The sequence below is a fragment of the Aotus nancymaae genome, unplaced genomic scaffold, assembly GCF_030222135.1.
Source record: "Aotus nancymaae isolate 86718 unplaced genomic scaffold, 86718_ANA_hifiasm-v0.15.2.pri h1tg000020l, whole genome shotgun sequence".
NCBI lineage: Eukaryota > Metazoa > Chordata > Mammalia > Primates > Aotidae > Aotus > Aotus nancymaae.
This window is the reverse complement of record NW_026988432.1, coordinates 55,742,542-55,758,341: the sequence shown is the minus strand read 5'-3', so window position 1 is coordinate 55,758,341 and position 15,800 is coordinate 55,742,542.

The following is a 15,800-nucleotide window of genomic DNA, read 5'->3' as shown; positions in this document are numbered from 1 at the left end:
GGCTAATAACAGAAGTCCACCCACACACCACTACTTTTGGCCCAGAAAGTGCTCCGTGGAATGTGTAGAGCTTTGAATAGCAAAATGGCTGAACAATGATCTAGACATCATTGAAGGGTGTTTGTTCAAGGCTACCCACTAAATAAGAGTATGAGAAAAGACATCAAGATCTCAACATAACTGGAATGCTTGAGTTCCGACTTTAATAAGTTATTTTAAGAATACACTTGATGAATATTGTCTATACTTAGCACTCTTACCCCCTTCCTACTCTAGACAACTACTGAGGGAGTTCCACTGGCCCATGTGATCTCCAAGACCTCATTCTTCCATTATATAAATTTCAAACATCCTTACAAATATCCTCAAAAATTGTTTTTTTGTTTGTTTGTTTCCTTTTCTTTTTTGAAACAGAGTCTGGCTCTCTCACCCAGCAGTTAGAGAGCAGCGGTGCAATCTCAGCTTACTGCAACCTCTGCCTCCTGGGCTCAAACTATCCTCCCACGTCAGCCTCCCAAATAACTGAGACCATAGGGACACACCACCACAGCCAGATAATTTTTAAAAATTTTTTGTAGAGATGGGGTTTTGCCATCTTGCCCAGGCTGGTCTTAAACTCAGCTCAGGCAATCTGCGTGCCCTGGCCTTCCAATGTACTGGGATTACAGGCATGAGCCATCACACTGCCAAAACTTTTTCTTACATCAAATATCAGGATGTGACTTCATATTGTGATCAAGATGGAGCACATCCACTATGGCCTATATCTCCTGCTGGTTGTAACTAAAAGCTCTGGACAAAATTTAAAAAAAAACAAACAAACCAGCTAAGGACTCTTGAAAGTAAACAAAATAGGCAAATAGTGATATGGAGTCAAAACTTAAAGAAACAACACATATCAGAATGATTTTTCATTTTTCCCTCTTTTCTCCTGTGGCTGCGCCCCAAGGGCAGGCCTCAAGTGCAGAACTTCTCAGTTGCAGTGACCCAGGCAGTTAAAACTCTTAAAAGAAACCTATCTTTCTGCACAGAAAAACTGGGAAAAAGGGACCTCTGTGGAACAGAGTGTAGAAGGAATCCTGGAGAGAAGTGTACTGGAGAACAGGAACAGGATGCCTTAATAATATTTAAGAAACTATAGAAATCCAAGTTTATCTTTGAGGTGCATATGCATGGAATAAGATCTACAACAACATAGCAAAGCTTTGAGAGCTGAACTAGGATGTAAAGCACCACCCAAGGCTCAGACTAACTTCTTAGAAGTATATGTGTTGAACAGACCCAAAGCAGCATTCACTACATTTTGAAAACTAAACTGAGATTGGGACATTGTCCACAGAAAGTGATTTTTAAAACTTGCAGTCTGAAGCTAACCGGAATGATTGCCTGCTAAAATGATAAGATAAAATAAAGTAATAATAATAACATCTGTTAGAGGATTTGGATAGGACTCATATCCACACAATTTAACATTCAGAATGTCCAGAATACAATTCACAATTACTCAACAAAGAACCAGAAAAGTGTGACCAATTCTTAAGTGAACAGGTAATTAACAAAGGCCAACCCCAACATGACACACCTGGTGATATTAACAGATACAGACTTTAAAATAGGTACTATAAGCTCCATGAGGTAAAGGAAAACACATGTTAAATAAAATAAGTGAAAAGATCATTTAAAAAAAACAAAATAGAGGCCGGGCGCGGTGGCTCAAGCCTGTAATCCCAGCACTTTGGGAGGCCGAGGCGGGTGGATCACGAGGTCAAGAGATCGAGACCATCCTGGTCAACATGGTGAAACCCCGTCTCTACTAAATATACAAAAAATTAGCTGGGCATAGTGGTGCGTGCCTGTAATCCCAGCTACTCAGGAGGCTGAGGCAGGAGAATTGCTTGAACCCAGGAGGCGGAGGTTGCAGTGAGCCGAGATCGCGCCATTGCACTCCAGCCTGGGTAACAAGAGTGAAACTCCGTCTCAAAAAAAAAAAAAAAAAAAAAAAAAAAAACAAAATAGAAAATTTAGTATTGAAACATACAGTCTCTGAAATTTAAAATTTACTGGATGGGGCCGATTATGGTGGCTTACACCTGTAATCCCAGCACTTTGAGAGGCTGAGGCAGGTGTATCACTTGAGGTCAGGAGTTCAAGACCAGCCTGGGCAACATGGTGAAACCCCATCTCTACCAAAAATACAAAAAATTAGCCAGGCATGGTGACACGTGCTTGGCGTCCCAGCTACTCAGGTAGCTGAGGTGGGAGGATCACTTGAGCCTGGGAGGGGGAGGTTGTAGTGAGCCAAGATTGTGCCACTGCACTCCAGTCTGGGTGACAGAGTGAGACTCTGTCTAAAACTAAATACATAAGTAAAATAAAATTTACTGGATGAGTTCTATAGCAGAATAAAGATGACAGAGAAAAGAGTAAGTGAACTTAAAAATAGATTAATAGAAATTATCCAATTTGAAGAGCAAAGAGAAAAAAGATTGGAAAAAAAACTGAATAGAACTTCAGAGAGTCATTGGACTATATCAAAAGTCTAATACTGATAACACTGGAGTCCTATAAAGATATTGGTACAGAAAAAAATTTTGAAGATAATGGCTGAAAACTTCCCAAACTTGTAGAAAAAGACATCTACTTGCAGATTTAAGAAGCTCAGCTAACCCAAAATAGAATAAACTCAGAGAAAAGCGTACTCAAACACATTATAATCAAACTACTAAAAACTAAACGTAATGAAAAACATCTTAAAAGCAGCTAAGGAAAAATGACACATAACATATAGGAGAACAATGATGTTAATAATGATGTTGAACTTCTCATCATGAACCATGGAGGCCAGAAGACAGTGGAACAATATCTATAAAATTCTGACAATACTGTCAAGCCAGCATTCTACATCCAGCAAAAATATCCTCAGACATGAAGAAGAAACTAAGATATTCTCAGATGAAGGAAAACTAAGAAAACTCATAGCTAACTAAAAGAAAAGTGAAAGGAAGTTCTTCAGACTGAAGCAAAATAATACTAGGTGAAACCTAGAACTTTAGGAATGAATAAAGAACAACAAAAATAAATATCTGGGCAAATCTAAAAGATTGTTTGCCTTTTTCTTTTTTCTTTTTTTTTTTTTTTGATTCTTTAAAATAGGTATAATTGTTGAAAGAAAAATATTTTGAAAAATTTAACATTGCTCTATGGGATTTTTAATGCTTCATGCTCTCATATATGTAGATTTAATAAAGTGACAACTATAACATAAAAGAATCCACTTCTTTCAGATATGACCAAAAAACCATAGAAGAATGAGGTTAAGGGACCTTTATGGTTGCAAGGCATCTACATATTACTTAAATTGTAAAACATTAAGTAGATCCAGATATGATATGTTAAGTATTTCTGTTGCACTACTTAGAGCAGTCATTCTTTTTTTTTTTGAGATGGAGTCTCGCTCTGTCACCCAGGCTAGAGTGCAGTGGCGCATTCCTGCTCACTGCAACCTCTGCCTCCTGGGTTCAAGTGATTCTCCTGCCTCAGCCTCCCGAGTAGCTGGGATTATAGGCTCATGCCACCATGCCCTGCTAATTTTTTGTATTTTTAGTAGAGACAGGGTTTCACTGTGCTAGCCAGGATGGTCTCGATCTCCTGACCTCATGATTCACCCACCTCAGCCTCCCAAAGTGCTGAGATTACAGGTATGAGACACCACGCTTGGCCTAGAGCAGTCATTCTTAATTGGGGTGGAGAGGACATTTTTGATTGCCATAGCTGGAGGAAGGGATGTGACTGGCATCTAGTAGGTAGAGGTCAGAAATATTGCTAAACATTTTACATTGCACAACACAGAACAAAGATTTATCTGGTCTAAAATAAAGAATTATCTGTTTCAAAATATCAATAATGTTGAGTGAGAAACACTGCTGTAGAACAACCAGAAAGAGTGAGACAGAACCAAAAAACAATAAATAAAATAAAGTAGAATACTAAAACTATCCAAACAGCCAGAAGAAGGCAGAAAGGGAAATGGAAAATAGGGAAACAAAAAAGCAGACAGGACAAACAAAAAACACATAATAAAATTATAGAACTAAATCTAAACATTTCCAATGATTACATTAAATATAAATCATCTAAACACAAATTAAGAGATCAAAGTTATTATATTGGCTTAAAAATGTATGTGCTGGCCTCAGGAAAGCCAGTTTAATTACAAAAACTTAGGTAAAAAGTAAAAAGGTAGAAAAAGATATACCATGCAAACAATAATCAAAAGGAATTTGGAGAAGACATAATAATTCTAATTGGGTACACATCTAATAGCAAGCTTTTAAAATACAAGAAGGGCAAAAACAAACCTTAACAAATTTAAATAAGTTGAAATTATACAGAGCATTTTAACTGATCATAATAAAATTATGTTAGAAATCAACAACAGAAATATAATTTGTTTTTGCATATGGATGTCAAATTATTGGATTACCAGTTGCTAAAAATTGTCCTTTTACCATGTAATTTCTTTGGCAACTTCATTGAAAATCAATTGAGCCATTTTTTGTGAGCCTATTTCTGGATTCTCTATTCTATTCAATTGATCTATATGTTTATCTTTTACCAATACTATGCTGTCTTGATTACTCTAGCTTTATAAAAGCCTTGAAATCAAGAAGTGTGACTGCTGCAGCTTTGTTTGTATTTTTCAAAATTGTGTTGGTGATTGTAGGTCCTTTGTTTATCCATGTACATTCTATTTCTTGTTTTATTTTTAAATTAAATTAAATTTTATTTATTTTTAGAGATGGGAGTCTTGCTATGTCGCCTAGGCTGGAGTTCAGTGGCTATTCACAAGCACAATCACAGTGCACTACAGCCATGAATTCCTGTGCTCAGCCTCCTAAATAGCTGAAACTACCATGTGCTCCACACCCAGCCATGTAAATTGTAAAACCAACCTATTGATTTCTACAAAATACCCTAATGGGATTTTGATTGAGATTACATTAAATCTATATATCAATTTGGGAAGAACTGACATCCTAATAATATCGAGTCTTCTAAACCATAATTACCATACAATTTCCATTTACTTAAGTCTTCTTTTCTTTTTTTTAAATTAATTAATTTTTTTAGACAGAGTTTTGCTCCTGTTGCCCAGGCTGGAGTGCAGTGTCTCATTCTTGGCTCACCACAACCTCTGCCTCCCAGGTTCAAGCGATTCTCCTGCATCAGCCTCCCGAGTAGCTGGGATTACAGGCAAGCACACCATGCCCAGCTAATTTTGTATTTTTAGTAGAGATAGAGACAGCGTTTCTCCATGTTGGTCAGGCTGGTCTTGAACTTTCAACCTCATGTAATCTGCCTGCCTCAGCCTCCCAAAGTGCTGGAATTCTAGGCATGAGCCACCACACCCAGCCTGTCTTTTATTTCTTACATCAACAATTTGGAATTTCTAGCACATATTTTGTAGGACTATACACAAATATTTCATATTTTTAAATTGTTTTGTATAGTATTATCTTCAAATTTCAGTATCTGATAGTTGTTGCTAGTTTATAGAGATACAATTGGTGTTTGTATACTGACTTTAAATCCTATTATTTTTATAAGTGATGAGTTTTGGAGTTTATAAAATCAAAAAAAGAAAAGAAAGAAAAAAAAATCCTGTGATTTTCCTAAATTCACTTATTCATTTCAGTAAATGTTTTGTATATTCCTTGGGGTTTTTTATTTAGGTGATCATGTTGTCAGCCAACAGAGACAATTATTTATTTATTTTTATCTGTATTCATTTTATTTCTTTTTCTTGTCTTATTGTACTGACTTTGCTCTACAGTGCAGTGTTGAATAGAAGCAATGAGAGTGGACATCCTTCCCTTGTGTTTTATCTTAGGGGAAACCAGTCGTTTACCATTATGTTAGCTACATGTACCCTCTATTAAAATGGAGAAGTTCCCTTCTTGGTTTGGTAGGCATTTTAAAAATTCAAGTAGGAATGCTTTTTCTTCATGTATTAAGATGATTATAAAAATTTTTTAAATTTTAAAAATTCTGTTGATATGGTAAATTACATTAATTTTTAAATACATTTTAATTAAGCCAGCATTATCCTATTTCTTGAATAACTTGTCATTAAGTGTTATTATTTTAATAAATTGCTAGAGCCATTTGCCTCAACATTTTAGAAGATTTTCAGTGTCTATGTTTATATTCTCTCTCCCTCTTTCTCTTGTGTGAGTGCGTGTGTGTGTGTGTCTTTCCCTCTCTCTCTCTCTCTTTCTCTCTCTTAGTTTTTTCTTTTCCTTTCCCTTTGATTTGTTTTACTATTACAGTAGTGCTAGACTCATACAATGAGCTGGGAGGTGTCCTGTCCTCTACTGTTTTCTGGTAGAGTTATGTAGAATTGTTATAATGTTTTAAATGTTTGGTATAACTCACTGGGGAAATCTAGATTTTTCTTTGTTAAAACTTTTAAATTATAAATTCATTTTTAGAAGTAGATATAAGGTTATTCAGGTTGTCCATCCTTTTTGAGGGAGTTTCATTAATTTGTGTTTCTAAAAAAAAATTATATATTCCATCTAAGGTATTATAGTCCTGGAAATAAATTTTTAATCATATTCTTCTATTGTCCTTATAATGTTGGTAGTGTCTCTAGTGATGGCCTCTCTTTCATTCCTAATATTGGTGATTTGCCTTCGCTCTCTTTTTTCTTGGTCAGTTTGGATAAAAGTTTATGTTTTATTGGTCTTTTCAATGAATCAGCTTTTTATTTCATTGTTTTCTTTATTATTTCCTTATTTTCAATTTTATTGATTTCCACTGTTATCTTTATTATTTCCTTTTTTCTACATCCTTGTATTTATTTCATTTTCTTTTTCTAGATGCTTAAGCTCAAAGCTGAGGTTATTACTTTTATACACTTGTTCTTTTCTAATATATACATTCTGTTCTGTAAGTTTTCCTTTAAGTATTGGCAGCAGTCCACAAATTTTGATTTTTTAAAATTTGTTTTTATTTTATTATTATTTTTATTAAATTCAAAATATTTTCTAATTTCCTATGAAATTTCTCTTTGGCACATGGTTTATTTAGATGTGGTTTAATTTCCAAATATTTGAGGATTTTCCTGATATCATTCTGTTGTTTTCTTGTTTAATCCTGTTCTGGTGAGATAATAGATTATGTATTTGGATTTTTTCCCCAGTGGATTGTTTTTAAATAACCGTGACATAAAATATACCATTTTTAAGTTCACAACTCAGTGGCTTTAAGCACATTCACAATGTTGTGTAACCATCATCACTATTTCCAGAACTTTTTCATCATCAACCGAAACTCTGTACCCATTAAACAATAACATGCATTTCCCCCACCCTTGTGTAACCACTAGTCTATTTTCTGTCTCTATGCCTATTGCCTATTCTGTGTATGCTTTTAATTCTTTAAACTTGTTAATATTTGTTTTACAGTCCAGAGTATGGTCTGTCTTGGTAAATGTCCCATGTACATTTGAAAAGATTGTGTTGTCTGTTGATGTTGGATGAAATGTTATTTTAAAAAAGCCAATATGGTCAAGTTAATTTATAGTATTGTTCTTTTATATTCTACTAACTTTTAATTAAATTCTTCTATTGATTTCTGAGAAAGAAGTGTTGATGTCTACATGTATAAATGTAGAATTCTTTATTTTTGCTTTAGTTCTTTTAGCTTTTGTTTCATATATTTTGAAGCCCTATTGTTAGTGCACATATATTTAGGATTATTACATCTTTAATGAGTTATGCATTTTAATTATGTAATGTTCCTCCTTATTCATAACAATGCAGGTTGAGCATCCCTAATCTGAAAATCTGAAATTTAAAATGCTCCAAAATCTGAAACTTTTGGAGTGCCGACATGACACCACAAATGGAAAATTCCACACTTGACTCCATGGATGGGTTGCAGTCAGAACGTAGGCACACAACACAGTTTGGTCAGAATGCCTCCTCATCCCTAGAGCACCCACTTGTTGGTCCCTTGACTGCTTCTAATGTTTCTTCTCACCTAAAAAAAAAAAAATACAGTATACAGTTATCTTTTAGTCAAAACACAGCATGATGGGTTGAGATTGAAAGCCTGCTGCTGTTTTTGTGCTGTTGTTTAACAGCTGATCCAAGTATTCTGGTGGTGCTGCTGTGCTGTTTTGTTACCCTGAACATGTTATTTTTTTCTCTATTAGTGATATGTCCTATCATTTTCAGTATTAATGATATGCCTTTTTTTTTTTTTAACTATCAGGTACTCGTGTGAATAAGTGTAAAAAAAATTATAGGTTATCTGTAGCATATGAATTCAGAGTCAGGAATGATGGTGTTGCCAAACCAACACAGACCATCCACATGGGTGGCTGCGATAGAGGCACCTTTGCTTTCTGTTGGTTCAGTAAACACAAACTTTGTTTCATGAACAAAATTATTTAAAATATTGTATTATACCAGGCACGGTGGCTCTCACCTGTAATCCCAGCACTTTGGGAGGCCAAAGCGGGCATATCACCTGAGGTCAGGAGTTCAAGACCAGCCTGGCCCACAAGGAGAAACCCTATCTCTACTAAAATTACAAAAAATCAGCTGGGCATGGTGGCCCATGTCTGTAGTCCTATCTACTTGGGAGGCTGAGGCAGGAGAATTGCTTGAGCCCAGGAGGCAGATGTTGTAGTGAGCTAAGGTGGCACCACTGCACTCCAGCCTGAGTGACAGAATGAGACTTTGTCTCAAAAAAATAAAAATAAAAAATTTCTAAAACATTGTATTAAATTACCTTCAGTCTGTGTATATAATGTGCATATGAAACATAAACGAATTCATGCTTAGATTTGGGTTCCATGCCCAAGATATCTCATTATGTGTATGTGAATATTGCAAAATCTGAAAAAAAAGTACAAAATACAAAACATTTCTTGGAGCAAGCACTTTGGAGAAGGGATACTTAACCTTTACTTCTTTTTCCAAATCTCCTTTAATATAAGCTATTCAGATTCATGAACTGGAAGTACTCCATCTCACATTCCACAGTCACATATCTTAATCTAATTTAGTCAGAAACTACAGTGGTTTACATGTTTCTAAAAACAGAACTATTTGACTTGCACAACAAGTGGAGAGCTATGTAGTGACTGAAACATATAACCTCCAAATACAAGGTAATCTCACGTTAGCAGAAGAGAAAAATTTTAGAAATCATTTTATGGTGGATAGTGCGAATCGTAGACTGAAGTTTGAAATCCTATACGAAACCCTCTGTTGTGCTTTTGCTTGCATTTTGGGACCTCTAGCCTGCTTTCTTGTCTTATTCTTCTTGGAAACTACTGTTCTTCCAGCAAATATCAATAGGACTACTACAGTGACCCCTAATGCCAGAGTACACACACTCCTACTCCCTAAATGCCAACCTAAATTCCTGAGAGCGCCAGGATCAACTGATATCTATTTCTGGACCTCAAGATAGTGGAGAGTTTTGTTAGCGTGTTTTTAGTCCTAACAAGGCAGCATAAGCCAGCATAGCTTGCTGTGTAATTGGTGTAGGAAATAGTATCCCTCACTACTTATTCATGACTTATTTTCTTTAAAAACACACACATACACACTTTTATTTGTTTATTTATTTTAGAGACAGGGTCTCACTCTGTTGCCCAAGCTGGAATGCAGTGATGCCATCACAGCTCACTGCACTCTTGACCTCTGATACTCAGGTGTTCCTCCTGCCTCAGCCTCCCTAGGAGCTGGTGCCACCATGCCCGGGTAGTGTGTGTGTGTATGTGTGTGTGTGTGTAGATAATCCTTCTACCTCAGCCTCCTGTATAAAAAAAAACCTTAAAAAAAATGCTACAGATCAGATAACAGCCTTTACTGCTAAAGAAAGAGAACACTGGCTTTGGTGAGATTTTGGCAGAAATGTTAAATGATGAAAATGGGGAGTACCTCTTCTGAGTCTCAAATTTCTCTTCTGGCATATGTAGATTATAATGCTTGCCTCAGGGAATTGTTCTGAGAAATAAGATAATTGATTGGAAAGAATTTAATTAACTACAGAATTCTAAATAAATGTTACTTATTAATGTTGCTTTTATATGCACCAATATGATTTATCACCTTAATAATTTAGTTTTAATTGAAAAAGTTGATACGTTTATTTGGCTTATATTTCTTTCAAATTCCTTGTTTCCTTTATGAAGAGAGGCAGTTGGCATTTCAGTAAATTATTTTTAAAAGTCTTTTATCCTTTATATTTACTTCTCTGCTTTCTATTTACAACAAGATGATCAAATCCATCCACATTATTTTCTATGTAGCCATGTTTTTTTAAAGGTATTTTAAGTATACGAAGTATTTCCACAAATATATGTGGTACATCTTATCTTTTTAAGACTAAATTTGGAAAGGTAAAAATCTTTCCTCCACTATTTCTGAAACATATTGCCCCTAGATACCAGTGTTGAAGTTCTCAGAATTCATATCCAGTCATCCCTGTAGATATACACACACACACACACACACACACACACACACACACACACACACACAAACATATACATACATACTGCTGCAGATAAGACCAGTTGCAGATATAGCTCACTATGTAGTTCGTCTATGCAAAATATAGTTTTAAGTCTGTATGCGCTGGGCGTAGTAGCTCAAGCCTGTAAACCTAACACTTTGAGGGGCCAAGGCGGGCAGATTGCCTGAGCTCAGGAGTTCCAGACCAGCCTGAGCAACACGGTGAAACCTGGTCTCTACTAAAATACAAAAAATTAGCCAGGTGTGCTGGCGTGCATCTGTAGTCCCGGCTACTCAGGAAGCTGAAGCAGGAGAATTGCTTGAACCTGGGAGGTAGAGGTTGCAGTGAGCTGAGATTGTGCCACTGCACCCCAGCCTGGGCAACAAAGCGAGACTCCATCTCCAAAATAATAATAATAACAAATAAAAAATAATAAAGTCTGTATACAAGATATATGAGTTTTTTGAAGTATGTGAGGTTGACAAAAATAATTAAAATATAACAAATTATATTTCAAGATAAATATTGTCCAGGCATGGTGGCTCATGCCTCTAATCCCAGTACCCTGGGAGGCCAAGATGGGTGGATTGTTTGCAAATATGAAGTGTAGAAGATTTTCAGTTATTTGATTTTCTCAACTGCTTGCACTCCAAATAAATAGGAGGAAATATATTCATAGTGACTAAGGATTGGCATTTGTGAAAGATAGAAACACAAATAAATAAACACTTATAAGTTTACAAACTATTCATATTTATAAATATGAGAATTCATATTCCAGTTGATAGAAGTATGTTATTTTTCTACATGACTCCTACAGCATCTATTATAATACATGATAGAAGTTTGAAAAATTTTGAAAATCTGAAGCATTTCTGAGTGGCTAAGAAATCAAGTTTAGACATGCTATAAAGCACTCTAAACAGTTTTAATTCCTTTTGACATTTTAACCTTTCCTTTTTATTTTTATTTTTTTAACCAACCTGGCTGGAAGATTGGAATTATTTCATTTATTTTAAGGGATAGTGTCTTGCTATATGGCCCAGTATGGAATGCAGTAGCTATTCATAAGCATGATCATTGCTCTCTATACCCTTGAACTCCTGGGCTCAAGTGATCCTTGAACCCGTGAGGATCAAGTGATCCTCCTGCTTTAGCCTGTGAGTAGCTGGGACTATAGGCGCATGCCACAGTGCCCATTAGTATTTTATTTTTATTAAAACTATATATTTACCTGATTTTTAAGGTCAAATAGCTTTATGGGGCCTAAATTTTAAAATGGCGATCTTTAGACCATCCTAGAGTGGTCCTGATAATGTGCCTCTCATTTCTCCAACAGCAGGGAACATAATTGACACCCAGCTATGGACTCTGAAATCCCTTGCTACCGTGTACACTGGGGCCATGCTTCCTACAGGCTACTCCTAACCAACAACTGAGTACAACAGACATACTAAGGAGGGCTCATTCCTGGAAGACAAGGCTCCTCTGGCCAACAGCTTTAGTTCAAGGATTTTGCAATGTGCTTGCTGACCTTCAGATTTTGATTGCAGACTATGAATCTTCTCTCTTTCACTCACATAGACATGCACAGAGGTCTGATGGCTCTCCAAGCCTCCCTCAGCTTCCTCTCCATGTTCTCTCACACCTGATTCCTTCTTGGCATGTGCTTCTTAAAGGACCTGGATTAATATACATAACTTTTGGTTAGCAATATACAGTATTTTAACTGTGTTAAACATTATTCATATCTAATTTATAGTGGATTATGATTGCATTTTTCATAATTATTTGCTTTCTTCTATTTAATTATCACCTTGCTTATTTGTTTAATTTTTTTGTATACCTATACTATTTATACCCTGATAAATTCACACACATTGACTTATCTATCAATTTCACCTTTTCCTTGGAGACATCCCTTTTTAAACCTGCTATCCTCCTACTTCCTTTTGGACTAATTTCCATTATGCCTAGTGAGCTGTAATCATCATCTACATTGTGATTTTCTTTGTCTCTTTTCTATGAGACTTGTTTGACTGAAAACATCTTTACTTTCCTCTTCCACTTGACTGTTGCTTTGGCTGGGTATAAAATTTTAGTTTAGAAGTAATTCTCTCTTAGATATTTGAGGGCATTGCTCCATTGTCTTCTAGCATCCAAGGTTACTATTGAGAAGTTCAGTGCTATTCTGATTTTTTTTTTTTTTTTTGAGATGAAGTCTCACTGTGTCACCCAGGCTGGAGTGCAATGGCGCGATCTCAGCTCACTGCAGTCTCTGCCTCCTGGGTTCAAGTGATTCTCGTGCCTCAGCCTCCCCAGTAGCTGGGACTACAGGCGTGTGCCACCACACCCAGCTAATTTTTTGTATTTTTAGTAGAGACAGGGTTTCACCATGTTAGCCAGGATGGTCTCGATCTGCCCACCTCAGCCTCCCAAAGTGCTGGGATTACAGGCATGAGCCACTGTGCCTGGCCTATTCTGATTTTTTTTTTTTTTTTTTGAGACAGAGTTTCACTCTTGTCACCCAGGCTTGAGTACAGTGGTGTGATCTCCACTCACTGAAACCTCCGCCTCCCAGGTTCAGGCAATTCTCCTGTCTTAGCCTCCCAAGTAGCTGGTATTACAGGCATGCGCCACCATGCCCAGCTAATTTTGTATTTTTAGTAGAGATGGGGTTTCACCATGTTGGTCAGGCTGGTCTCAAACTCCTAACCTCAAGTGATCCACTCACCTCGGCCTCCCAAAGTGCTGGGATCACAGGCATGAGCCACCACACCTGGCCCTATTCTGATTCTTGATGCTTTTGTTTTTTAATTCTCTGGAAGGTTTTAGGATTTTTTTCTTTGTCCTCATTATTTTAAAATTTAATGAGGATATTCCTTGATCTGGATGTTTTCCTTCCTTTATATGGCTTCATTGGCCTTCTTATATTGTGTTTTGCTTTTTGTTTAACAGACTTTATTTTTTAGAGCAGTTTTAGATTCACAACAAAATTGAGCAAAAAGTGCAGAGGGTTCCCTTGTACCTCTGCCACTCCCCAACATACACATACACAGCCTCCTCTACTAACAGCATTCCACACCAGAATGGCAGATTTGTTAAAATCAATGAACATACATTTATGCATCATCAGCCACAGTTTACATTAAGGTTCACTCTTAATTTTTTATGTTCTATGGAATTTAAAAAGTGTATGGATTGTAGCCACCATTTTAGAATCATACAGAATAATTTCACTGCCCTATAAATCTTATGTACTCTGCCTATTTATTCTTCCCTCCCCAAAAACCCTTGGAAACCGCCTTTTTCACTATCTCCATAGTTTTGCCTTTTCCAGAATGTCATGTAATTGAAATCAAATAATATGTAGCCTTTTCAGATTGTTGACTTCTTTCACTTAGTAATATACATTTAAGTTTCCTCTATTTTATTTTCATTTTTTGTTTTTGTTTTTTGATAATTGATTTCTTTCTTTTTTTTTTTTTTTTAATGGTCTCACTCTATTATCCAGGCTGGATTGCAGTGGCACAATCCTGGCCCATTGCAACCTCTGCCTCCCAGGCTCAAGCAATCCTCCTATCTCAGCCTCCCAAGTAGCTGAGACTGCAGGTGCTGCCCTGCTAATTTTTGTATTTTTTGTAGCTATGGGGTTTTGCCATATTGCCCTGCATGGTCTTGAACTCCTGAGCTCAAGCAATCCAACTGCTGCAGTCTCTCAAAGTTCTGGGATTACAAGCATGAACCACTGCACCCAGCTGATTTCGTTCTCTTTCTCCTTCTTTTTTTTATTTTTATTTTTATTTTTGAGACAGAGTCTCACTCTGTGGCCCAGGCTGGAGTGCAGTGGTGCAATTTCCATTGACCTGCAACCTCCACCTCCCAGGTTCAAGTAATTCTTGTGCCTTGGCCTCCCAAGTAGTTGGGATTACAGGTGTGTGCCACCACGCCTGGCTAATTTTTTTGTATTTTAAGTAGAGACGGGGTTTTGCCGTGTTGGCCAGGCTGGTCTTGAACTCCTAACCTCAGGTGATCTGCCCGTCTCGGCCTCCCAAAGTGCTGGGATTATAGGCATAAGCCTCCAACTCCCAAGTTCAAGTGATTCTCATTCCTCAGCCTCCCAAGTAGCTGGGATTTACAGGTACATACCACCACGCCTGGCTAGTTTTTTTTTGTTTTTTTTTTTTTCAGAGACAGGGTCTCACCATGTTGTCCAGGTTGGTCTCAAACTCCTGAATGCAAGCAATCCACCTGCCTTGGCCTCCCAAAGTGCTGGAATTACAGGTGTGAGCCACTACACTCGCCCTAATTTTTGTATTTTTAGTAGAGACAGGGTTTCAACATGTTGGCCAGGCTGGTCTTGAACTCCTGGCCTCAAGTGATCCACCTGCCTCAGCTTTCCAAAGTGCTAGGATGACAGGCATGAGCCACCACTCCCAGCCCATATAAGTCTTTACTGATGAAGTGAGTTTCTTGTAGGCAGCACATAGTTGAGCCAATTTTTTATGAGACAAGGTCTTGCCTTGTTGCCCAGGCTGGAGTGCAGTGGCACAATTATATCTCTGCCTCCAGGGTTCAAATGGTCCTCCCACCTCAGCCTCCCAAGTAGCTGGGACTACAGGCACGTGCCACCAAACCTGGGTAATTTTTGTATTTTTGATAGAGACAGGTTTTTGCCGTGTTGACCAGGCTGGTCTTGAACTCCTGAACTCAAGCAATCCACCCACTTCAGCCTCCCAAAGTGCTGGGATTATAAGCATGAGCCACAATGCTCACTCAGTCCATATCTTTTAAGTGAGAGATGTAAATGGAATTTAATCCATTTATATTCAAGGTTATTATTGACAGGTGAGGACTTACTGTCATTTTGTTAACCATTTTCTGATTGTTCTGTATATTGTTTGTTCCTTTCTTTCTCTCTTATTGTTTATCATTGTGGGTTGATAGTTTTCTCTAGTGGTAATGTTTGACTCCTTTCTCATCTTTATGTATGTATCTGCTCTACCAATGAGCTTTATACTTTCTTGTGTCTTCATGATGGTAAATACCATCCTTTTACTTCCAGATGTAGGACTCCCTTAAACATTTCCTCTAGGGTCAATCTATTAGTGATGAATTCCCTTAGTTTTTCCTTGTTTGAGAAAAACTTTCTTTCTCCTTTTTTTTTTTTTTAAATTAAGATATGAGGTCTTGTTCTTTCATCCAGGCTGGAGTGCACTGGCATGATCATAGCTCACTGCAACCTTGAACTCCTGGGCTCA